At 33.8% G+C, this 9901-nt stretch overlaps 1 pseudogene; it reads right to left on the reverse strand.

Moving 5' to 3' along the window:
• Window positions 1-3764: 3764 nt before the first annotated feature.
• LOC149561837 (kinetochore protein SPC24 homolog) lies at window positions 3765-4723 on the reverse strand (annotated as a pseudogene).
• Between the last annotated feature and the right edge of the window lie 5178 nt (window positions 4724-9901).

The raw sequence follows: 9901 nt of genomic DNA on the forward strand, positions 1-9901 counted from the left end.
AACTATTGGGATATTAGAGGTTTTGAAGGATAATGATGGGGTGGAGAGATGGCCTATTGAATTTCAAAATTCTGTAGCATTAATATCAGTAGGAACATGATATTCCTGAAGTGCACTATCAAGGATTTCTTTATGAAGTGGACTCATGCAAAGTAAATCCAGGATGGAGATTTGAGTTGGCATGTTCTAGATTATTGTATTGCATTTTTGAAAGAGTGAGGAAACAAGTGGCCTTGCGATATTGAGTTGATTTCTTAGTGTAGTGACTGCACATTGATAATCAAGGCCTTTGATATTGATTACATTAACAGAGGATTCCACCTAGGATAGGAAGTGAATCAAGCTACTTTATTCTAGGTATGTGGAAGTGTAATCCTAAGATCTATCATGATTGTTACCTTGTGTTCTTTGGGTATTGTTTGTTTGGTTGGTGTTGTTGGGATTGTGTTTTTGTATAGGTGCTTTGCCTATATTTTTGTCATTGTGTGTTGGGAATGCATTTTGATAGATCAATACTCCTATGTTCCAAGAGGCTTGTGATCCAATTGTGATTTCCTTATGATCGATTAGATCTTGCACATAATCTTTGAGCTGCATGCATCTGAGGGTGAGATGCCCTTTCACATGATGAAATTTGTAGAACTTATTCTCTCTATACCATGGTGTTTTAGATTAGTTTGGGTCTAGCAATTGTGTTTGTGGGTAGTAGGAGATTATCTTTGGCCAATTTTTCAAAATGGAATCTAGCAGTTGGCCCAAGGGAGTGTATACTCAGGATTACCTCAGGACCCACAATTTTGGTCCAACTGCAATAGTGAGAGCACTAGTTTTGATTTGTTGGTACTTGATAAGTGAGTGCTGGTGTATTATGTTGATAATTATGTTGCAGATATTGTTGATATGTTTGTTGATAGCATGTGTTTAGTTGATATGATGGTGTTTTTTATTGAGTTATTGGTTGGTAAGGAGTGTTTGATGTACTAGGCATTGTATCGATCTCTTTGTATGTTTGTAGGCAGTTCATGACCTGCGATGAGAAATACTAGGATGTGTGTTGTCAATGAATATTTTGACAAGGTGGCACTCTAGTATTTTGAAGAAATTCATGTTGTGAGAGTTTTCCATCATTACAAGTAATTAGCAAGGCTTTCACCCTCTTTTTATTTGGTGTGGAATAAGTCAACTATGGATGACTCAATTTCAACAAGATGGGCATATTGTACCATAAATCCTTCTAAAAGATCATCAAAAGTGTTAACTGTACCTTGGGGTATTTAATAGAACCATTTGAGAGTGGGACCTTCCAGATTTTTAGGAAAGAGGTGCATGAGGAATATGTCATTTTAGGCTACTAGTGATTGGATCTCCTTTCCCTCTGAATTGATCAAACTTGGGGATTTCAAAGTGTTTAGGAAAAGGTGTCATTATGATAGCTCTATCAAATGGGTATGGACAAACATCTTCAAATTTGAAGGTCTTGGATTCAATTCCATATTTGAGTGTCTTTAGAGTATTCTTCATTTCTTCCCACTTGGGGTTGACAAGTGTTATTTTTGGTGCCCTCAATCTCATAGTCCTTGGTGTAGGGTATATAAAATATTGGGTGGGTGACTATTGATAGTTTTGATGGTGTACTATGGTGGGTGAAATGTGGATTGAACTATTATTTGGATGGGTGGTATCAATTATTGGGGTGTTGGTTGGACAAACTGTGGTACTTATTGGAAAAATTGTTGGTATCGTGGTTGTCACTAGGGTGGATAGGTGTGGGACTATTGTCTAGATGGATGATTTTGTATGGGTGCTTGGAAATACTACTGGTGTGGTGGTTTATTCTGGAGGGGTAGTGGATATGTTGGTGCTATGTTTTGGGATTGCACATATGCCCAATGTAGGTTGGTTGTGCTCCTTCTTTCAAGGGAAATTTAGTGTTGAGGGGTGCTAGATAGTTGGTGTCAGGAATTGTCCCTATTGTTGATTGTTGTTGTTGTAGTACTATTGTCAATTAGGATTGCACCTATAGCAAGATACAAAATCTAGCCATCATGTTGAAACATGGAAACTCTCTCAGGTGGCAGGTTGTCCTAAAATGAGAGATGAATCTTCAAAAGCTAGGCTAGTTCCTAAATAGTGATCACCTAAAACCTAAATTATATGTGAGAAAAGGGGATGAGAAGTGAATGACAAATAATGAATAATAACCTAAATGAGGTGATACACTGATGATTTTATATGTAACTTTAATCAAATCAACACAAATTATGCAAGATATAAATGATTCATAATACTAAGAGAAACACGCAACTACAAAAGTGATTCTAAGTAAGGACCAAAAATCTTCTGCTTCCAAAGGAAAACCTAAGCTTTACCAATTTTTTGCAAAAAGAATAAGGACACAAACAAAGACCTATAATCACACGTATCAAGATTCAAACCTAAAATAAGGAATATAACTTAAATGAAGGATGAACATAACATAAAAGTAAAGAACCCACAATCTTGCACAAGAATCAATGAGAAAGAACCATTAAATCTATATAACCAAAGTTAAAAAATCTCTGCTACAAATTACTCTTACAACAAACTCAAAATTTGCAATGTGTAAAAATCAAAATCTTAAAGAAGATGCCCTCATAATGAGGTGAACATACAATAAATAGAGCTCATAACCCTATTTCAGATTTCAAGATCATGCCTAGAAAAAATGAGTAAAAATTGATCCAAATAATGAAGAAGCCCCTAAAAACTTCTCGCAACCACCTATCCAACTAATAGCTAACTAGAAAATTGCCTCTAACTCCTCAAAATAATTCATAAAACCCTAACTCAAATTTCAAAATCAACCCAAAAATATAGCATGTAAAACTCATCAAAAATATGCAAAGTATGCATAAAACAGGCTCCCATAATGAACTGCATAACAAATTGGCCTTAACTATTCCATATATCACCAAAGATAACACTAAAGTGCTCTATCACTGCATAGAAAACTCAAAGTGCCCTTAGCTAACAAAAATAGCATTAAAGTGCTCCATCACTGCATGTAACATTTAGTTAACTCAAATAGTCTATCTCTGCTAAAAATATAGCTCTTTATCTTTACATGAAAGACTTAACTGAATATCACTTCGGATCTTAAAATAGACTCCCAACTTTGTATTACTTCAATTTTTTTCCCCCTTTTATAATAATTAATAATAATAAAGGCCTTATAATTATAGACATTTGATATATTAATTTTAAAATATTTATACAAATATTCTTCTTTTATTATATTTATCAATATTAATATGTTGAATAATTAATGTCATTTATCTTACAAATTTTAAACATATTAATATTGATAAATATAGGAAAGGGGGGTATAATGAAACATTTTTATAAATTTGTATATATATCAAATGATAAAAATAGAAATTTTTATTTAATATGTATAGCAATCTTCATATTTTTATAGGAAATGAAGATAAAAGGACTTGTAAGACCTTCATTTTCATGGCATTCCCTACTGTAAGTTATGAAGTCTTACTCAGTTTGTTGTGAGATGTTTTTACTCCATTTACTTATTTAAAACACATGTTTATTCTGCATTTGAAAAAGAGATCTAGAATTTCTTATGCTCTATGGTTTTTTGCTATAAGAAAATATACCTCTGCTATTTTATTATGTTGCTTAGTACAATAACTTATATACAAGAAATGAGCGCTACAGATGATAATGTTTTTTTGGCTTACAAATCTTGAAAAAAAAATTGTTTTTCCAACCTATACAATATGACCCATGTACTTAGCTATTACACTTAAATCTAGATTGATTCTTGAAATATACACAAAAAAAAGAAAGTTCATATTGTGCTCTTATTTCTTCTTTTCTAGCATTGTTCACTGTTTTCTTGATGCTTTCTATGCAAGATCACTCTACTTCCAACCTATCCATCTCATCTTCAATGACTTAGGTTTACAAAACTTATCTAAGCTCCTGCATAAATTGATGCTCATGTTGCAGCTCTCTTTCTAATTCAATGTGTAAGGTTTTGTTAGGATTAAACCATGGATAGATAACAATTACATGCAAATATAACCAATAACAAAAAATAATAGATCACATAGAAAAGAACACAAGACACCAAGATTTAATGTGGTTCACCCAATCCCTGGGCTACATCCACCAAACAACAAGTCTGATATTATTATGATATAGTGATTATAACCTGATTACAATCCATAATCCCTTACAGCTCAATACTGTTGCAAGAACCAATTTTGCATCACAACTTAATAAAATATACCTAACCCTAAGCCCTTTTATACAAGTAATTTTATGCTACTTTATGGTTACAACATGTTAGCCATATGTCAGCCACAATGTCGGCCATGGCCCAAAAACCCCAAAGAATTTATGAAGTATGTACAGTACATTCCTAATCAGTCACCACAATCTAACTGGTTTGCACTTTCTCATCTGACAAAATTCCCCCCTTCTCCATTGCCTTCACTTTCATTTCATGTACAAGTACATTGACCTAAATTTCTTTCAAGATTGTTTGGATTTCTAAAAAATCCTTCTCAACAATAGATTTGCACCTACTTATTTCTTGTTCTACTTCATCTAACATGGAAAAATCTCTAAAAGTGTCAAGAACTTGGCAGAGGTCATTGTCGAGCAATAGTATACCCTCTATATCTAGATTTTGCACATCATCAGGTTTGATAGAGTCCATGGAGGGTATTCTAAAGAAAGTTGCCTTATGAAGTGAAATCATGTTTTTCAAAGATTGTATTGAAAATATTCTTACTGCTGTCATGAAATCTGTCATTTATTTTCTTTCATTTTGTCTCATTTTCATGTATGCTGAAATTTTATACATAAATTCTCCTATAGCATTATGACTATGAGCTTTTGACGTGATGAGTCTCAAAGTTTATTTATTTATTTTCTCACTATTAAATTTACAAAAGATTTGTAGCTTCAATACTTTCATAAGAGTAATTCATGTTTTCTTGCATTCATCATTTCCTTTCTAGAATGTTGAAAATCTGCCTGCTATTGTACTTTTACTAATATGAGCTTGGTTGTAGCATTCATTATTTTTTTCTCTATTTTTATGACACTTTATCTATTCTAAAATACTTGTTACTATTCCCTCAGCTTATAGACCAAGAATTCCATATGCCCTCCATGATTTGACTGAAAGGTTTCATACTTGCAACATATGTATGTCCCTTTGACAATCTCCTCATGTCTTCAACCTTCTACTATGGTTCAACTAGAAGGTCTCATACTTTTAATTTATGTATGCCCCCTTAACAATCTACCCATGTCTTTAGTCTTTGCCTCTATATGATTTGACCAGAAGGCTTCGTGTGTGTAATTTATGCAAGATCCTTCAACAACCTCAAACTTCATACCTATATCTACACATGAAACAAACTTATTAGCATAAAACCTATTTTTCTTTCAGATGTCTCTCTTTCATTCACATCTTTTAATGTAGTTATCTGAATAACCATGTTGTAGGAACACTAAGTAGTATAGAGATAATTGGAATAGTTTCCATTGCTCATTTCGTATGAACTGATCCTCCTCTTTTTTTAATTTTGCTGGTCTATTCCCAAATGGAGATGCAACCTCAAACATTCAACATTTAGAGCAACGATCCTTCCATTCTAGCAATGGAGGCCTTTCCCTTTATCTTATCAATACTTTTCTATTTATAGAGTGTGTTTATTCAGATATTATGTTAGGAGCTGAGAATGCTTGTGTGGTATCTGAATGCATTGTATTAAGTACTATTTAAAATTTGAACACTTTGTACCTTATCAAAATAGTTTTGAATATTTGAATAAAATGTACTATTTTGGTACTTGTATCTCAAATAAAAATGATCAATTTTTCTTGTTTATTGATTTTTGCACTTCACTTTTTGCATCCATTTCATTTTGTAATATGTATGCTCAGCAACATAAAACACCTAGCTCAATATAAATGCAAGCATAACATAGCAATTTAGGAGGTATGTTAAATTGGTAACAAGTACCATTTGGATACTCCCTAAGGGTGGCATAGAAAAGCAATCAGTGATGGATGGTAGCAGATTGGTTGGTGGTGTAGGAGGTTGTTGTTTTTGGAGCATCGGCATGAATGAATGACTAAGTGGGAGGTTTGTGGTCGGCCCCTGTGATTGTCCAAAACTCTGAGGACCAAGTGGGAATGAACTGTTGGTGTTTGGCATATATGTAATTGGACTAGGGGTGGCAAAAGGTGGGTTGATGGGCCCTATTGGTGGCATCCCTATAGTGAATTGCAAGGTTGATTGGGCATTCTATAGGAGTGTGTTGGGTGTACTTCTAATGGGTATGTATGAAGTGGAAGCAACAATTTGGGATGTGGAAGGTCCTGCAATGTTGAATGGAATAGATGAAAATTGTGAAGTGGTAGCAGCACAGTAATGGAAGCAGTTGCAGATTTGGGTTGTATGGTGGTAGGTTATGATGGTTTGATTTTTCACCTAGAAAATTTTTATCATATTATGTGAAAATAAGGAAGAAATTTATTCTTATTTTCTTAGAGTTTCTAAAAAATTTCCTTTCCCTCATTAAAAAACCCTAGGGCAATTGTCTTGTTTTTTGTTTCATTGGAATTCATTTGAAATTGATTTACAAATATTAAATAGGGATATATGAAAATTTGACTTATGCATTTATATCCCTAAGTTTTTGAGTCCATTGTCTCATTATGTATCACACCTCTATTGTTTTTTGAATTGCGATGTTGTGAAAGTATTTTCATCACAACATTTCTCTTTTATGATCATTAACTATGTTGAATGGTGCAAGGATGTGAAATGGTTTATCAATAGTTTGTCACGCCTTTGCAATGGTTACTATTAGCATTCATGTTAAGGGTGTAAAGAAGTGATATAGTGGAAAGCACATGATCATAGGTCAATGGAGGCTTAAAAGTATTTCAAGTTGCAATGAAGTGATGAGTGAAACATAGTCTAAATTTGAACTATTGCATGATTGCTAACTTTCATATTAACCTTAAAATCTAAGTCACGATGGTGTGAATAGAAGGAAGCAATTAACTTGAAGGGTTATCGCATGCTCACAAGTAGTTAAGAGTTACCTAGAGTTAAGGTGATGAGGGTGCAAAAGCTTGTAATCATGCCTTCATAGGGTTAAGGAAAGAGTTAATTTTTTTAGCTACGAAGTTGCAATGGCATGAAAAGGTTAATGTGAAGTGCATATCACACTGTCACAGGTCAATTGGCATTGAAGGGATTTCAAGTCATGATGTTGCGATAAAAAGAAATGGTTAAGCTTAGATGGTCATCGCAAGATCATAGGAGGTTGAACAGTTAAGAGATTTTAAGTTGCCAAGTAGAGACAATGGAGAAGATAGTCAAGTTGATGGTTGATTCTAGCATCACACAAGTAAGATGGAAGCTAATGTTTTGAGTTACGAAGTCACAAAAAGAATCTGGTGGTCAAAGAAAAATGGTCATCACACCCTCATAAGTGTTTGAGTTACAATGAAATGCTAAGTTGCAAAGATACAAAATGCAATCATGAAGTTAAAGATTTAGACCATTGTGACATCGCATGAGTTTATGATTGACTCAAGTTCAGAGCTGCAAAGTAGCAAAAACTTGAAATTGCACTTTTGCAAGGTTTAGTTGTGGTTAAGATTCTGTGGTTATGAAGCTATGAAGAAAAGTGATAGTTAGACTCAGAACCGTGATCACATCTTCACAATCAAGAGTTGTAGTTAAGAAGTGAAGTTGGGAGCTTTCGAACAAAAGAAAATTTTATTGATAAATGGTTAGCATAGTATCACATGGCTTCAAAGCTAGTTAGAATGTTTAATCAGAAATGTTCAACACAACATCACCTAGTTAGACAAAGCATCATGTTTGGTGGTTGTAAAGAAGTGACAAGGTTAAGACCAGAAGCATCGCAACATCACAAGTGATAGAAGTGCCAAGTTTCAAATGGTCACAAGGATTTGCAAAGCAATGAACAAAGAAGTCATTGCCAAATTGTAGCAGTCAGAGAAATAAAGTGGTGAATGGTTGCAAAGTGGTGACAAAGCATAAAATAAAGTGATCACAACTTTGTAAGCCCATGTGGTGAATGAAGAAATGAAGTTGCGAAGGAATGACTAAAGGTAATCATAGCCTCATAGGCCAGACATCGTAATTATAGAAAAAGGTAAAAAAGTTGAAAAATAGTTAAGATAACCCTATTCACATGGTCACTACTAGAAATAAGGAAAGAAAAGAAACTATGGAAAAGAAACAAAAAAGGTGGTCATCGCATCATCACATCCTTTAGTTTTAATGCATAAAATAGTTTTCGACGGCCTTGTCTAAGCTAGATAAAAAGAATATGAGCTGGAAGTATGAAATATGAAAAAGTAAAGATTTTGCTAGCTTTTTGAAGATTGATAGGTTTTGAAGTGTGTTGATTTAAATTCCATTAATGCCACAATCCTATTGCAGAGATAGATAAATTATGAAAGACAAAAAGATTTTCATTACCAATTGCATAATTGTTTAAGCTTTTAGAGTTCCAGCATTTAGCATTCAAAATTGATTGAATTATTTCAAGAAATGTCTCAAAAAGGAGGTGAACTAATTGCACAAGTCCAGATTGAAGAATCTACATCTCAAGCAAAAAGCCCTAGCTCTTTTGTGGAAGAATGAATGCACATTCTACCTAGTTCTACCAATGGACAATCTACAAATGACCACACCTTTAGAGATCCATATGCATTATGTAGAGATGCAAAGGTTCTAGATAGGAATCGATATGAATTGTTCTAGTTGTTTTATAAGAACATAACAGAGAAAGTTCTAGTTTGCAACCCTTGGGTTCGAAATTTAGGCAAACTAATTATGCCAGTTGTATTTGTGGATATGGACCTGGTAAAAGCATTAATAAAATGTTACAATCCAGTCAAAAAGTCATTCCACTAGAGAGACAGAAGCATTTTCCTAGCTCTAGAGAAGGAAACATTCATAGAGGCATTCAATTTGGGAGGCCCAATGTCATTTCCTATTGACATCAATGACCTAACCAAGAACTCAAGAGCCAAAAGAGCTTTTATATGGGTAGGGCAATGATGAGAGACATCCCTATGTCTAGAAAAGAAAAGGGAGAGATTCCAAAGAAGAAGGAAGTGGATAAAATTATGCCTCTTGAATTCTTTCAAGGGTATTTCCACAATATTATCTTTGGCCTCAACAAAGTCTTAGGTTTAGATGGAACCATTAATGCCCTAGGAGGACATTATGTCATGGCATTGAATATTCAAGACCCTAACACCAATGTTGGGTATGATTATGTGACATACATCATTGACAAGATCATTGTTGCATAATAGGGACAACTAGATAATTTTAGGTTCCCTCATTACTCTTTCATCATGCATTTGATTTTGTTCAAAATTGTTGATTTCTTTGATCAAAATTTTTTTGAGTGCATAGAGGAATGGGGAGAAAGGCTACCAATGCAAAGGTGGACAAGGGAATGGTAAAGATTCTACCCATATTCAAATGTCATTTCTTTTACAATGATTTTGTGCATCCTATTTTGAAAATGATAGGATTGGCTAATGAAAGAATACCTAGGAGTGTTAGGAAGGTTTTTAAGCCTAAAATGTGTTTTGATGCTAGGAAACAATTGAAACATGATTAGGGAAGTGTTTTTCTATTTGAGGAATATACTGTTATAAGAATATATGGATGCCCTTAGCCACCCCACATTCTACCCAAATATGTCCCAGAGAGACTAGGGTTTGTAGAAGTATTTTGGCAATTGATTTCACCAAACATAAAATATTTAATTAAACTTGTCAAGAAAGGAACAATTTTGTGTAGATGTACCAAAGTAGGAGA

This window comes from Cupressus sempervirens, chromosome 4, assembly GCF_028749045.1.
Source record: "Cupressus sempervirens isolate cs-2001-9-10 chromosome 4, ASM2874904v1, whole genome shotgun sequence".
NCBI classification, from domain to species: Eukaryota; Viridiplantae; Streptophyta; class Pinopsida; order Cupressales; family Cupressaceae; genus Cupressus; species Cupressus sempervirens.